Raw genomic sequence first — 15,702 nt, forward strand, 5'->3', positions numbered from 1 at the left:
CTGTTAATGAAGGGAACTCCCTGATGCCATGGTGCGAGCAAGACGGCATGCGTGCTATCAATTACCCCTGACGATGGAAGGGACTCCTACAGCCGGGGCATCTTAGTGAGCCTGGTCAGCTCAAAGTTGATAAAGTCTGATGCCTGGGCATACATGAGCTCACGGATGTACTTGTGGGCTGTAGCTTGGAAAATGCCGCACAAGTCCACGCTCGAGCCCTGGAATGAACCAGTTGCATAAGCATTCAGGGCTGCAGTGACCATCATGGCCACCGGGAGCAGTGTCCTCCTCCTCCACGGGGTGCCAAGTCCTTGAGGACATGGCAGAGGTGCTGCACTGCCTCTTTGTTGAGGTGGTGTCTACTCCGCTGCATGCTGTCCTTCATCTCCTCGAAAGGCCAGTGACCCCTGTGCACCTTGGGCTGCCGCTGGCAACCCCATCTGGGCTCCTGCTCTGCCTGATGGGTATCAGGATGTGGGCCGCCTGCAGCCTGCGTTGACTTCTCCAGCGTCTTGCCGCCAGGTGCCCTCCCCTGATCCACACACTCACCTTTTGGTCGTGAGGATATCCCCAGTGCTGAGGTCCAGCTCAAGTGTTTGATTGTTAGCTGCTGCCTCTATGGTGTTGACGCTTCTAGAGGTCAGGCAAAGTGTTCAGGCTTCAAAGTTTGATTGAAATGCGATGCAACAATCATCGTTTGAGACATGGCACGTATATCCAAGAACAGCCACTTGAATGCTGTGAAGTGCTCTCACAACTAACCAGGCCAATTTCTTACCAGCAATAACCTTTAGCTGTGAAGCTAGAGGCTGCTAACAGTCAAAGGGAGTTAAAGTGACCTTCAGCATATAAGCAAGAGCAGGATCCTGCTCTGGAAGTGTTTGTTGGAACAGACAGGCAGCATCTGTAGTTGCCCTGGTTAAGAGTGTACACAATATTTAATGATAGTTTGAAACCTGACCGTCCAAAAGCCCCTCACCACGACCATCCACCACATCGGTCTGGGAAGGCTTCCGATTTGGAACGCTTAAACCCTTGGATTTTCTGGGTGACCCCCCCCCCCCCCCCCCCGAGTATGGAGGTGACCTGACCCACCCCCCCTGGGCCTCCTAAATAGCAGACCCCCCCCCCCAAAGGACCCTCTAAATAGAGAGGCCTCCCACATGGACCTCCTAAGAAAAGGAACATCCCCCGAACTAATGCCCTCACCCGCAGAGACCCCCTAACTAAAGGGGGACTCTCCAGAGACCTAATTAAAGGGGCACCCCCTGAGAATCCCTAATGAAAGGGAATCTCCAGAAACCTCCTAACTAAAGGAACCCCCTCAGAGACCCCCGAACTAAAGGGACACCCACAGGAACCTCCAAACTAAAGGGACCTCACAAACTCTCCCAGAAAAGAGACCCCTGTCTGGAAGCTAAAGAGTAGCCCAGACAGGGGCAGTGATAAAGATTATAGTGGGAGCACTCACCTGGAAGCACCATGTCTCCATTCCTGCAAAGAGGACAACTGTGACCTTTGGTTAAACCCCACAGATCCCTTAGCTGCAAGCCATTCATTCATTACTCATTGTGGGCTGTGATTGACAGCTTCCACAAAACAGCTGTTAGCCTTGCATCATTCATCTTCTTCACTGTAACCACATGTTTACTAACATCAATCACATCAAAGAGTTAAGTGATTCCAATCACGCACCTTCACCCTTGAGTAATTTTGAAGTGATAAGCGGGAAATTGACAACCCTGTCCCTGATCACAAGGGGGTTCCAATGGCCTATGAGCCACCCTCCCACTAGCATGGTCATCACATCTGCTCTCCACTAATGGAGACAAGTAGTGGTTTCTGTCAATCTCATGTTGTGTAGACGGACGCGGGAAATCCCCCGAGCTGGGAGACTCCGGCTTGAAACGGACTGATCGTATGTAAATGTTTATTTATAGATGCTCGTCTGGTTCATATCCAGCGAAGACCTGAACCAGATTGGGTCCAATGCTGCAAGCTAGGAACATTGCGCTCCATTCAGCGTCCAGCACAAACCCCACTTAGGGGCTCTTCCGCTATTGCCCGGGAATAGCGGGATGAGTGCCCAGCGCAACATCAGATGGAGAATCGCCAGCATTGCAAATGACTCTGGCCCCAGCACTGACCTCTGTTGCACTCCACTAGTTTACAGGTTACCATCCTGAAAGTGACCCGCTTACCCCAACATTCTGTCTTCTACTCGTTAGACAATCCTCTTTCCATGCTAATAGACTACTCCCAACACTATGGCTCTAATTATTATGTAGCCTTTTGTGTGGAACCTTATTGAATTCTTTTTAAAATCCAAGTTTATTAAATCTATTGATTCCCCTATATCTATCCATGTTGGTAGAGATCAGGGCTAAATGGCGCTCGGGGTCTCCGAGGCATGGGGGTCAGACGCACGCCTTGTACAACTCTGGCGGGAGTATATTCAAGTGAGCCTGACGTTCCACTTTAATATGCAAATCTGGGACCTGTGCAATGTGGGCTGGATCCAGATCACAACGCCTCCAGAGATCCTATTATATCTCGTAGGGCGTAATGGCCGCCCCGCGTCCTGAGTCGTTGTATCTGACCCACGTCTCTCACTCTCAAACGGGCAGCACGGTAGCACAAGTGGATAGCACTGTGGCTTCACAGTGCCAGGGTCCCAGGTTCGATTCCCCGCTAGGTCACTGTCTGTGAGGAGTCTGCACGTTCTCCCCGTGTGTGTGTGTGGGGTTTCCTCCGGGTGCTCCAGTTTCCTCCCACAGTCCAAAGACGTGCAGGTTAGGTGGATTGGCCATGATAAATTGCCCTTAGTGTCCCAAAAAAGGTTAGGAGGGGTTATTTATTGGGTTACAGGGATAGGGTGGAAGTGAGGGCTTAAGGTTGGTGCAGACTTGACAGGCTAAATGGCCTCCTTCTGCACTGTAGATGTTCTATGTTCTATGAATACTAAATTCTACCATGTTATGGTCACTAAGTTGCTCGAGGATATTTTACTTTGAGATTGTTCATTAACCCAGCCTCATTACACATTACCAGATCCAAAATAGCCTGATACTGTTTGGATCCACAACATATTGTCATATTCCCCAAAGACTGTCCACCATGTACAAGGCACAAGTATGATGGGCTATTCTCTGCTCACCTGGATGGGTACAGCTTTAACCATATTCAAGAAGCTTGACACCATCCAGGGCACAGCAACCCGCTTGATTAGCACCCCTTCCACAAATATTCAATCCCTCCACTACCAACTCACAGTGGCAGCGTGTGTACCATCTACAAGATGCACTGCAGGAACTCGCCTTAGGAAGCACCTTCCAAACCCATGACCGCTACCATTTGGAAGGACAAAAGCAGCTGACACACGGGAACACCATTGCCTGGATGTTCCCTCCAATCACTCACCATCTTTGGAAATATTTTACCGTTCCCTCACTTTCACTGGGTCAAAATCCTGAACCTCCCTTCCTAACAGCATGGTGGGTGTACCTACACCACATGGTCTGCAGTGGTTCAAGAAGGCAGCTCACCACCATCTTCTCAAGGGAAAATAGAAAGACCCAATGTATACCGGCCTGGCCAGTGACACTAGTCAGATTTAGTGAATTCAATTTTATACAAACCATGGTGGCATTTGCCCAGGTGGCATTTGGGTGAGATCTTCCGGCTTTTCATGCCGGCAGGATCTTCTGGTGCAAAACCCGCGGCATGGGGTGGATTCAATGGTAAATCCCTTTTACAGCGACGGGACCAGAAGATCCCACTGCCTGCCAATTGCGGGCCGCCTCCTGCTGATGAGAAATGCGCCATGGGGAGGCCAGAGAATCTCCTCCATGGCCTCCTGGTTTTTAAGTTCAGTACCATAACCTTGACGCTACCGTAGATAAGAGAGGTAATTTTACAGCATGGAATGATACTTTTCAGCCCATCGTGTCTACCAAATATTCAGGCAATCAGTTCCAGATTCCCACCATACTCTGGATGAAAAGGTTTTCCCTCACAACTCCTATAAACCTTAAATCTGCGCCTCCTAGTTATTGACCTCTGCCCTAAGGGGACAAGTTACTTCCTACCACCCTATCTATGCCCCTCATAATTTTACACACCTCAATCAGCTCCCTCCTCAGCCTTCTCTGCTCCAAGAAAAACAACCCCAGTCTATCCAGTCTCTCTTGATAGCTGTATTTGTTCGTTTTTATCTTGCAGCTTATATTTTAGCCATTTGACAGGAAAAAAGTTGAATTGGCAGCGAAAGCACAAGACAATTTAAGAATCTTTCGTTTCAATTTGATAAGCTCAAAATAGAAATAGTGAAGGAAGCTTGTCTTTCAAATTCATAGCAAATCTGGATAAGACGGCATTTATTTCTTCAGTAAATGGAGTGGTTTCTTTGCTTAAAACTGCGATCAATTGTGAGGAAAGTAACTCAGTCATTTCATCAACAAACATTCTCAGGCTCAAGTAAATTGCTGCTATGACTTTGGAGAGTGATTCTCCAACTCTTGCGAAATGGATGATAAAGTTCAGAGAGACATTGGGCAGAATTCACCATTTTCCGATGACGATATCGTAATCGGTGATCAGGCGGGGAATCCTTTCCGACGCTCAAATTGGGGGCGGCGCCGCTTTCCTATCCTCTGCCCCCTCCGAAATGCCGTCATCGAGTCGTGTGCTGCAAGCCGTTGGAACGACATTGGCGTGTCACCTGAAGGCCCTCCCCGATGCTCCGCTCCTGATGGGTCGAGTTCCTGACCATGCACGGGACGTGTGGTCTCAGCAGTCCTGCGCCACAGTAGGCCGGGAGCCGTGCTGCTGGCGGAGGGCCTTCCGTGAGGGCTGGGGGGTGTGCCATATTTTACAGCGAGTTTTGCAGCCACCGACCCGGCCTTTCTCCAGCCGTATATATCGTGGGTGCCGGGAGATTTGCTCGGCGCGGCTGCTAGCCCCTCACCGGTCGCAGGATCGGTGAGGGTTCAGCACCGATTGTGCCAACGTAAAACACCACAGTTCCCACGCCTTCTTGCTTCTCTCCCTGACACATCCAACTCAGCTCTACCCCTCTTACTTGTCACTTCCCACCAAGCCTGCCCGCTCACCGCTTCCCTCCCCCAACCCTCTCGCCACTTCCCTCGCCCACCTTCTAACTTGCTTCTTCTCCCCAATCCTCCCGCTTCCCTTCCCAATCCTCCCACTCACCACTCCCCCCCCCCCAATCCTCTCATTCACCCGACAATCCTTCTCATCGTTTCCCTTCCCCAAGCCTCCCTCTCACCACTTCCCTCACCAACCCTCTCACTCGCCACTTTATCAATATCCCCTTCACTGTCACCTATCCCTGAAATTCTATTCTGCCCCACCTCCTCCACCCGCCTGTTATTCAGCATCTTCTCCTGTAAGAAAGTGTCCTGCAGCATCTTTGGGTGATGTGGCTGTCATGATTGAATAGCTGTGAGCTGTAATTGCGAGGCTTACAACAATGCTAAGCTGTGCGTTAAGTTAAAGCATTTCAATTTGAGGTTGAGTACTGATAGAGATTGCTGATAGTTAGGAGATGGGGATATAGCGAATTGAGCAATAGAAGAAGCTAATGATACAGTGAGTGACATTTGAAGCTTAAACTCACTCACTCTTCATAACTCGTGTCAAATGGTTAACCTTCTCCCTGCAGGGCTGCTACAGTGGCACACTGGTTAGCACTGCTGGCTCTCAGCGCCATTAATTTCGGCCTTGGGTGACTGTCGGTGTGGAGTTTGTATGTTCTCCCCGTGTCTGTGTGAATTTTCTCCAGGTGATCCGGTTTCCTCCCACAGTCCAAAGATGGGCAGTTTAGCTGAATTGGCCATGCTAAATTGCCCTTAGTGTCCAGGGATCTGTAGGTTGAGTTACGGAGGTAGGTTGGGTGGACGGGGGAGTGGACATGGCTGGGGTGGTCGGGTGCTTTTTCGGAGGGTCAATGCGGACTCGATGGGCTGAATGTCCTTCTTCTGCAATGCAGGGATTCTAAGAAATTATCTTCTTGGAGAAAAAGCCCTGACTTTGACCTTGACTGTTACTTGTTCACACTGCCATGTGAGCAACTGTCTGGAGGCTCTCTCTCTAAATATATGTTTATTCATTTTTACACTTTTGTTTTAATAACAATTGGCTCGCTCCCATTCTTTCTCCCTCCCCCAGGATCAGCTTTATGACCTCATCCGCTGCACCACCATAACTTCAGCAGAGGTTTATCCAAAGCACATGCACGATGAAGCCAGAAATGACCCTGCTTTCTAAAAGATTCACCAAGATTCGGAATCACAGCCACTTAGGCCATATTAAAAATACCTAATGCCATTTAGAAAGAAAAATAACCTCATATCCCTTTTCATATGTCACTAAGTGTTAGGGTGTAAAAGGCTGATGTCCAATGCTGGAAAACAGCCTCTAAGTCACATGCAATGCACAGAAGTGGGAGTCTAAAGAATATGTTTGTTATAAATCGCCTGGAGTTAGGACTATAAATTTCTTTGATGCAGACTGCTATCACTGGTGCTACCCATTTTAAACTATAATCACACAATGGGGAAATCAGCTGACTAGATTAGTCTCCTGACTCTTAATATCCGTTTGCATAATGGCCTTTTAGTGCTGATCAATTTGTTTTCATCTTCTCATTGGAACATGTGTCAAAAATAGCCTTCTCAACTGTCAGCTAACCTCTGCCATGGGAATCCATCTGGGAAACTGCTGCAGGCAAAAGGAGTCTCGGAAACTGAAGCTTTCATTCCAGCTGAAGACAAAGAAAATGGATTAATCAATGAGGAAGCTTTCAATTTTGTTCTCTCTCTCCAGAGTGATTTTCCAGACATAACAATCAGCATTGTCTGGTGCAGACTCAGTGATGAATCGGTCGAACTTCAAAAGGTTGTTTGACATGCAAGTGGAGAATCATTTTGTGCTCCTTAATGTTCTTGCATGACCCTACTTAAAGCACTCACATCACTTCACCGCCTTAAAGAGAATAAACCACTGTCAAATGGTGTAATTTATGTAAGGTCTCAATTCCTTTGTGCTTGTGTGGGAAGCAGGAATTCATTCAAATTCCGCAATGTGATCTAATGATCGCCCTTGTAGCCAATAGGGTTGCACTAAATCCCTGGACTTTTAATCGTGGTCATCTTAGCAGATGGGCTGAGGTGGGGGTACAACAAATCATGGTATTTTTGTGCCCCTTACTTTAAAGTAATGCACATTGCTCGACTTTTTCCCCCAAAAAAGTAAACCAGAAACTTCATTTATTGTGTGCTGTTCGCACCCTCTGGACACTCTAAAGAGTTTTACAACTGATTGATTACTTGTGAAGTGTACCTACTTGTTATAACCTGCCTGCTTACCACTGGCTGGGGACTAATGGCAATCCCACAATCCTTTGGGAGTATGAGCTTCCCCAATGAAGGGGGCAGAGAAATCATTATCAGATTCCCTGCATAAATAAAGCTGGCCAGTTTGGAACCGGCTAGAGGAGAGTGAGCAGCAAGGAGTTGCTGCTGTATATCTATGTTATTGTAAATAAATGTTATTTCTTTCTATCCTTCAACTCGTACTGGATTCTTTGTGGCCCTCAAAAACTGGCGACGAGGGTTAAAGTGAATAGCTGTCTACACTGCTGAAGCTACCTCCCTGGATTTTTGTTGGATACAGGTTGGAAGTTGGTTTCTATTGCACCATGTCTCTGTACGGACGTTTGGGTGTTTTTGACGCTGCGCTGGAAAGCTGGAACCAATACGCACAACCGATGCGTTACTATTTCCGGGCAAACAACATCACTGAAAACGAGCGCCAGGTGGTCATATTGCTCACCGCCAGTGGCCCGCATACGTTTGGGGTGATTAGGAGCCTTACGTACCCAGCTGCGCCAGACACCAAAACGTTTGATGAACATGTGAACTTAGTGGGGCAACATTTTAACCCAACCCTGTCCACGATAGTCCAGCATTACCGGTTTAATACCGCTGAGAGTACCCCAGGAGAATCCCTTGCCGATTTTCTATCCAGGCTACGCAGGATTGCGGAGTACTGTGACTATGGTGAGACCTTGTCAGAAATGTTACGCGACCGTTTGGTTTGCGGTATTAACAGTGCAGCCACCATTGGAAGTTGTTAGCTGAACCAACATTGACTTTTCAGCAGCCCATTCAAATAGTATTGTCCTGAGAGAGCGCAGAATGGGGAGTGCAGGAGCTACAGGGAATGGAGGTGCATGCCTTGGGGCGCAACCCCTTCTGTTCGAAAGCATCCCCCTGCACCCCTGAGGTACCTTGGGCGAGGCAACATCCGGATCAACGCCAGTGGCTGTCGGACATTCCTCCCCGAAGGGAGCTTTCTCCAGAACCAATGGATGAGGAGCCATGTCCGTGTCAGACTTGTGGGCGCCGACCCCGTCGCGGATGCCGGTCCTGGGGGCCGCCGTTCCGATAGAAACTGGGGCCAGCCCAGGGGCCGTACCTTACATTTGGATGCACCTGCGGCGACTATACCCGAGGACAGTGAGACGGAGGACGACTGCCTGCAGCTGCATTGTGTGGCAGCACCCCGTGTGGTCCCCATTAAGGTGAAAGTACGGGTCAATGGTCACCCACTTGAGATGGAGTTGGACACTGGCGCAGCGGTCTCCGTGATCGCCCAGAGGACATTTGACCGCATCAAGCAGGGTATACAGACCCATACAATAACCAACACACAGGCCAGGTTGGCCACCTACACGGGGGAACCATTGGACATTGCAGGAACTACGATGACCCCTGTTGTTTATGGACACCAGGAGGGGCGTTTCCCACTTATCGTGGTGCGCGGCCATGGGCCCAGCCTGTTGGGTCGGGACTGGTTGCGCCATTTGCGCTTGCAGTGGCAGCACATCCTCCAAACAGTTTCTGAAGGGTTGACTGAGGGGCTAGGACGATACCCAGATGTATTCCAGCCCGGTTTGGGGAAAATAAAAGGGGCCGTAGCCCGTATCCAAATCGAACCAGGAGCCACGCCGCGCTATTTCCGGGCACGCCTGGTGCCTTACGCTTTGCTCGAGAAGATAGAAGGGGAGCTCACTCATTTGGAGACTTTGGGTATTATCAGGCCCGTGCGTTTCGCTGACTGGGCAGCGCCAATTGTACCTGTAATGAAGCCAGATGCCACAGTTCGCTTGTGCGGCTACTATAAACATACAGTGAATACGGCTTCCCGGCTCGACCGATATCCAATGCCTTGCAGAGAGGCTCTCTACGTGAAGCTTGCAGGCGGACTCACGTTCACGAAATTAGATATGAGTCACGCCTACCTGCAGTTGGAGCTGGACCCTGCCTCCCGACCATATGTAACGATTAATACACACCGGGGCCTGTATGAATCTACACGGTTGCCCTTTGGGGTATCCTCTGCCTGCGCTATTTTTCAACGCGTTATGGAGGGCATTTTGAGAGTTTTACCGCGTGTCGCTGTCTACTTAGACAACGTTTTGATTACAGGGACGTCGGAGCAGGAACAGTTGGAAAATTTGGAGGCTGTCCTTAGACGCTTTTCAGAGGCTGGAGTCCGTTTACGTCGCACAAAGTGCGTCTTTCAGGCAAAGGAAGTGGTCTACCTGGGTTATCGGGTGGACTGCGAAAGTTTGCACCCCGTCGCAGAGAAGGTGCGTGCGATTCAACAGGCCCCCGCCCCGACTGATTCTTTGCATCGTCGTTCTTTTCTCGGCCTCGTAAACTATTACGGGAAGTTCCTCCCCAATCTGGCAACTACACTGGCCCCGTTGCATCTTCTGCTAAAGAAGAATCACACCTGGGTTTGGGGTCAGCCGTAAGAAACCGCTTTCCGGCAGGTAAAACAACAATTGTCATCATCTGGGTTACGAACCCACTTTGATGCTGGAATGCCTTTGCTCGTCACATGTGATGCATCCCTGTATGGTATTGGGGCCGTCCTGTCCCACAAGATGGAGAACGGGGCCGATAGCTTTCGCCTCCCGCACCTTGACTGCAGCGGAAAAGAAATATGCGCAGATCGAGAAGGAGGGCCTGGCGGTGGTCTTTGCGGTGAAACGCTTCCACCAGTCCATGTATTGCTGCCCCTTCACTATCGTGACTGATCATAAGCCTCTGCTGGGACTTTTCCGAGAGGATAAGCCAATACCGCCCATTGTTCCCACACGGATCCAGCGCTGGGCTTTGTTGCTCGCTGCTACGAGTATTCTCTGGAGCACAAACCAGGAACCCAAATAGCAAATGCCGACGCACTGAGCCGATTGCCTTTATCGACCGGCCCCATGTCGACCCCCATGCCCGGTGAGGTGGTGCGACCACCTAAATTTTATGGACACCTTGACTGTCACGGCATCACAGATCCGTGAGTGGACCCTGACGGAGCCAGTCCTGTCAAAGGTTCGGCACATAGTCCTGTATGGTGGGCAGCACAGACAGCTCCCAGGCGAGGTGCGGGCATTTTCCTCCAAGCTGTCAGAGTTCAGCGTGGAAGACGGCATCCTCTTGTGGGGGACGCATGTGATTATCCCGGATAAAGGACAGAAGCTGATAGTAAGGGACTTGCACAATGGGCATCCGGGTGTGACCAAGGTGAAAATATTGGCCCGGAGTCATGTCTGGTGGCCAGGCCTCGACACCGACATTCAGAAGGTGGCCCAAAACTGCTCCATTTGCCAGGGGATTCAGAAGCTTCTGCTGGCCGCGCCCCGACATCACTGGGAATGGCCACTTGGACGCGGTTGCATGCAGATTTCGCCGGCCCTTTTCAAGGATCCATGTCCCTTCTATTAATCGATGCCCAGTCTAAATGGTTAGATGTGCATAAGATGGTAGGCACAAAGTCCTGCGCAGCAATCGAGAAGATGCGTTTGCCTTTCAGTACGCATGGCCTCCCCGAGGTGCTGGTCATGGACAATGGCACTCCGTTCACAAGTGAGGAGTTTGCGAGGCTCATGAAGATGAACGGCATACGCCATATCCGCACCGCCCCATACCACCCAGCTTCAAATGGGTTGGCGGAGGGCGCAGTGCAGACATTCAAACGAGGCCTGAAGAAGCAGTCTTCCGGGTCGATGGACACGAGACTGGCTCGTTTTTTTGTTTTCATATAGGACCACCCCACATCCGGTGACTGGGGTAACTCCTGCGGAACTCCTAATGGGCCAGAGACTTCACACCCGCCTTAGCATGGTTTTCCCGGACATTGGCGCAAAAGTACACCGCACACAAGAACGGCAGGGACATGGTTTTTCTCGGCATCGGCCGATTCGGCAGTCTGCGCCCGGTGAGCCAGTGTTCGTTCGGAAATTTGCTGGTGGTGCCCAGTGGGTCCCTGGCATAATCTTTCGCAAAACAGGCCCTATCTCTTACCAAGTGCAAGCCCAGGGTTGTCTCTAGCGGAAGCATGTAGACCACGTTCGGTCCAGAAGACCATCCCTTCCAAAGATTCTCTGCCCCCGGATCTCATTTCTACAGCCACAGAGACCAGACACAGTGGAAAGTATTCCTCACAATCTTCCTCTTGTGCCACACTCAAAGTCTGCGCAGGTCGTTGCAAAACCGCGTGAAGATAGAGACGCTGAGATGACGGAGGCAGCGGACTCCGACTCCGAGATGGAGACACAGGACGCCTCAGAGGGGGAATCCTCGGGCCGTGGATGTACAACCGTTACGCCATTCATCACAGAAGCGCCGTTCTCTGTCTCGTTACACGCCGCCCGATCCAGCGCCTCGTGCAAATGGTGTCCGGCCTGCGGCAAAATGAGTCCGACGCCCCCCTTTGCCAGGGTCTTTGGGTGGATTCCTTGGACTTTGGTGGGGAGGGATGTTATAACCTGCCTGCTTACCACTGGCGGGGGACTAATGGCAATCCCACAATCTTTTGGGAGTATGAGCTTCCCCAATGAGGGGGGCGGAGAAATCATTAGCAGATTTCCTGCATAAATAAAGCTGGCCAGTTTGGAACCGGCTACAGGAGAGTGAGCAGCAAGGAGTTGCTGCTGCTGTTGTGTATATATGTTATTGTAAATAAATGTTATTTCTTTCTATCCTTCAACTCGTGCTGGATTCTTCATGGCCCTCACAAAACTACTATTATACAGACAGATGCAAAGCTAATTTGCACAGAGCAATGTCCCACAACCAGCAAGTAAGATAACTAATCAGTTAATATACTTTTTTACTGTTGTTGGTTGAGGGAGAAATATTAGTTTGGCTAGTTGGAGGACTCTGTCTTTGAATGAATAGTACCGAACATTCTTTTTCATTCAACCATACAGGCAGACAACACCTCATTTTAATATCTCATCTGAAAGACTGAACTGAATTATGCATCTCAAAGGAACCAAAGCTGTGGTTTTTCAGCAATATAGTTTCATTACGGATCTTATATTAACTTCAGATGAACAATATTGCTGCCATAATTCTGAAATATGAATCTCAAAGTCACGTGCTCTGTGTAGGACTGCGTGTTCGGAATTTTCTCCTCTTTTTCTAAGAAATATGAACTCATGCAACAATTCATCACTAGCCACTGAGAGTTTGTTCAAGTGTTCCTCTTACGTGGGATTTTAGACAATGTGTAACAGGTCATTCTAGGAGGTGACGTTGCAGCTGTTTCCTATCCTATTCTCACAGGACCTATCCAAGCAGGATAATTCAATAAAGAAAGAACAAAGATCAAAGAAAGCTACAGCACTGCCCTCCAAGCCTCCACCGACCATACTGTCCGTTCTAACCTAAAACCTTCGACACTTCTGGGGTCCGTATCCCTCTATTACCATCCTATTCATGTGTCTGTCAAGATGTCCCTTAAACATCACAATCGTACCTGCTTCCAACACCTCCTCCAGCATCGAGTCCCAGACACCCAGTACCCTGTGTGTAACAAAAACTTCCCTCGCACATTTCCTCTAAACTTTGCCGCTTGCACCTTAAACTTATGTCCCCTAGTAATTTTCCCTTCCAACCTGGGAAAAAGCTTCTGACTATCCACTCTGTCCATGCCCCTCATAATTTTGTAGACTTCCTATCAGGTCACCCCTCAACCTCCATCGTTCCAGTGAGAATAAACCAAGTTTATTCAAGTTGGATAAGGTCATAATCAAATGGTATACCACTCTGATCATACTACATATTAAGGTTCATGCCGAGCTCTGCTCACTGACAGACAAAAAAGACATTCAAGTCCTGGAAAGAAGAGCCAGGAGGCTTGACATTAGCGTAAGAGTGAGGGAAAATTGGACTATTCAGTCTTTGAAGAAGGCTGAGAAGTGTATTTAAAAATAATAGGCATGGATAAGAGAGATGTGAAAAGTGCTCCTACTACATTTAAAGTGAAGGTCAAGAGTGTACAGTTTCAATCCAGCAAAAATGAAATCCAGAAGAGATACCAGGAGGTTCTCCATTACTGTTTTGACCTTGTAGAGACCAATAACTTTGAAATAGAAATTTGACCAACATGAAGGATTTCAACTTTTAACTCAAAAATTAAAAGTCCCGGCAACTAAATGCTATTTCAGTAGCCACCTTATACTCTAAACAACAGAGAAGACCCCCCATTTAACATTCAAAATGACCAAAAGTTGCCCTCGATGATTGTTCTTTAATCTATTCCTTAAGTGGACACTCGATTCACCAGCACCCAGTCCAAGGTGATTCTTTTTTCTGTTCCAGCTGGATAATTTCTCCTCCTCAAACTGACTTTCACAATGAAGGTTACTCTGCTGATCAGGCCAGAAATAGGCAAATCTTCCAGCCTACTTTAAACCCTCTGACCCTGAAACGGAGTGTGAGCCCCCACTCTCATTCTGGCATGGTAAACTTTAGAGACTTGCTGCCTCTATCTTTTCTCTCTGACTCTCTCTCTGACTCTCACAAATTCTTACAGACTGAGGGCACAATTTAACCACCATGTTGTACCCAGCGTGGATTTGCACGCTGGTTAAATAGTGGGAAAGGTCAAAATCCAAGCAAATCTGTTTCCTATCTAACCGGCCCGTTCCCGCTGGCGAGTTCCAGATCTTGCCCAAATATGGCGAGCATATCATTAGTCCACATTTGCATTAATTTCCATCTGATTAGAGACCGTGAAGTTGAATGTAATAGCCTTCCAGGAAATAACCAGCTCCCCAGCAAGAAATCACGTGGGCATCATTTAGTACTCCTTTAAAAAATGTGAACAGGCACAAAGGTCAGTAGCCAATTGCATTTAAAAAAAATAAATTTAGAGTACCCAATTCATTTTTTCCAATTAAGGGGCAATTTAGCGTGGCCAATCCACCTAGCCTGCACATCTGTGGGTTGTGGGGGCGAAACCCACGCAAACACGGGGAGAATGTGCAAACTCCACACGGACAGTGACCCAGAGGCAACAGGGCTATCCATTGCGCCACCATGCTGCCCTGCTGGTCTAGGTGTGGTGGCAGTTTTTCTGTGGTGCAAGTCCACATATTCTGCGTTGGTGTCAATACTTTCAGAAAGGGTGAATCCCACCCTGGGTCTTTAAAAAATCTTTACATGTCATCGGGCACACATGACGGTGGCCCGGATGAGCAAGTTCTTTGGGATAGAGGACAGGTGTGCGAGGTGTGTGGGAGGGCCAGCAAACCATGTCCATTTGTTTTGGGCATGTCCGAAACTTAGGGGATTCTGGCAGGGTTTTGCAATGTCATGTCCACGGTGCTAAAAACAAGGGTGGTGCCGAGTCCAGAGGTGGCGATTTTTGGAGTGTGAGGAGATCTGGGAGTCCAGGAGGCGAGAGAAGCTGATGTCTTGGCCTTTGCCTCCTTGGTAGCCCGGAGACGGATATTGCTAGCGTGGAGGGACTCGAAGCCCCCGAAATCAGAGATCTGGGTTAGCGACATGGCTGGGTTTCTCAGACTTGAAAAAATTACGTTCGCCTTAAGAGGGTCAACGCTAGGGTTCGTGCAGAGGTGGGGGGGTGGGGGGAAGTTAGAAGACTTCTCATGTCCCCTCCTGGCTCTTCTTAGCTCTCTCTTTAGGTCCTTTCTAGCTAACTTGTAACTCTCGAGCGCCCTTACTGAACCTTCATGTCTCATCTTTACATAAGCCTCCTTCTTCCTTTTGACAAGTGTTTTGACTGCTTTAGTAAACCACGATTCCCTCGCTCGATCACTTCCTCCCTGCCTGACAGGTACATACTTATCAAGGACACGCAGCAGCTGTTCCTTGAACAAGCTCCACATTTCCATTGTGCCCTTCCCCTGCAGTTTTCCTCTCCATCCGATGGATCCTAATTCTTGCCTTATCGCATCCTAATTGCCTTTCCCCCAGATATAACTCTTGCCCTGCGGTATATACCTATCCCTTTCCATCACCAAAGTAAATGTAATTGAATTGTGGTCACTATCACCAAAGTGCTCACCTACCTCCAAATCTAACACCTGTCCTGGTTCATTACCCAGTACCAAATCCAATACGGCCTCGCCTCTCGTTGGCCTATCTACATACTGTGTCAGGAAACCATCCTGCACACATTGGACAAAACGGACCCATCTAAAGTACTCGAACTATAGCGTTTCCAGTCAATATTTGGAAAGTTAAAGTCCCCCACAACAACTACCCTGTTGCTTTCGCTCCTACCCAGAATCATCTTTGCAATCCTTTCCTCTACATCTCTGGAACTTTTCGGAGGCCTATAGAAAACCGCTAACAGGGT

At 48.9% G+C, this 15,702-nt stretch overlaps 1 protein-coding gene across 1 annotated transcript in view; it reads right to left on the bottom strand.

Moving 5' to 3' along the window:
- Positions 1 to 15,702, bottom strand: part of myo16 (myosin XVI) — an 875,686-nt gene that overhangs the window by 204,191 nt on the left and 655,793 nt on the right. The gene's annotated exons all lie outside the window — the stretch shown is intronic.

The sequence above is a fragment of the Scyliorhinus torazame genome, chromosome 15 (genome assembly GCF_047496885.1).
Source record: "Scyliorhinus torazame isolate Kashiwa2021f chromosome 15, sScyTor2.1, whole genome shotgun sequence".
Classification (NCBI taxonomy): Eukaryota; Metazoa; Chordata; class Chondrichthyes; order Carcharhiniformes; family Scyliorhinidae; genus Scyliorhinus; species Scyliorhinus torazame.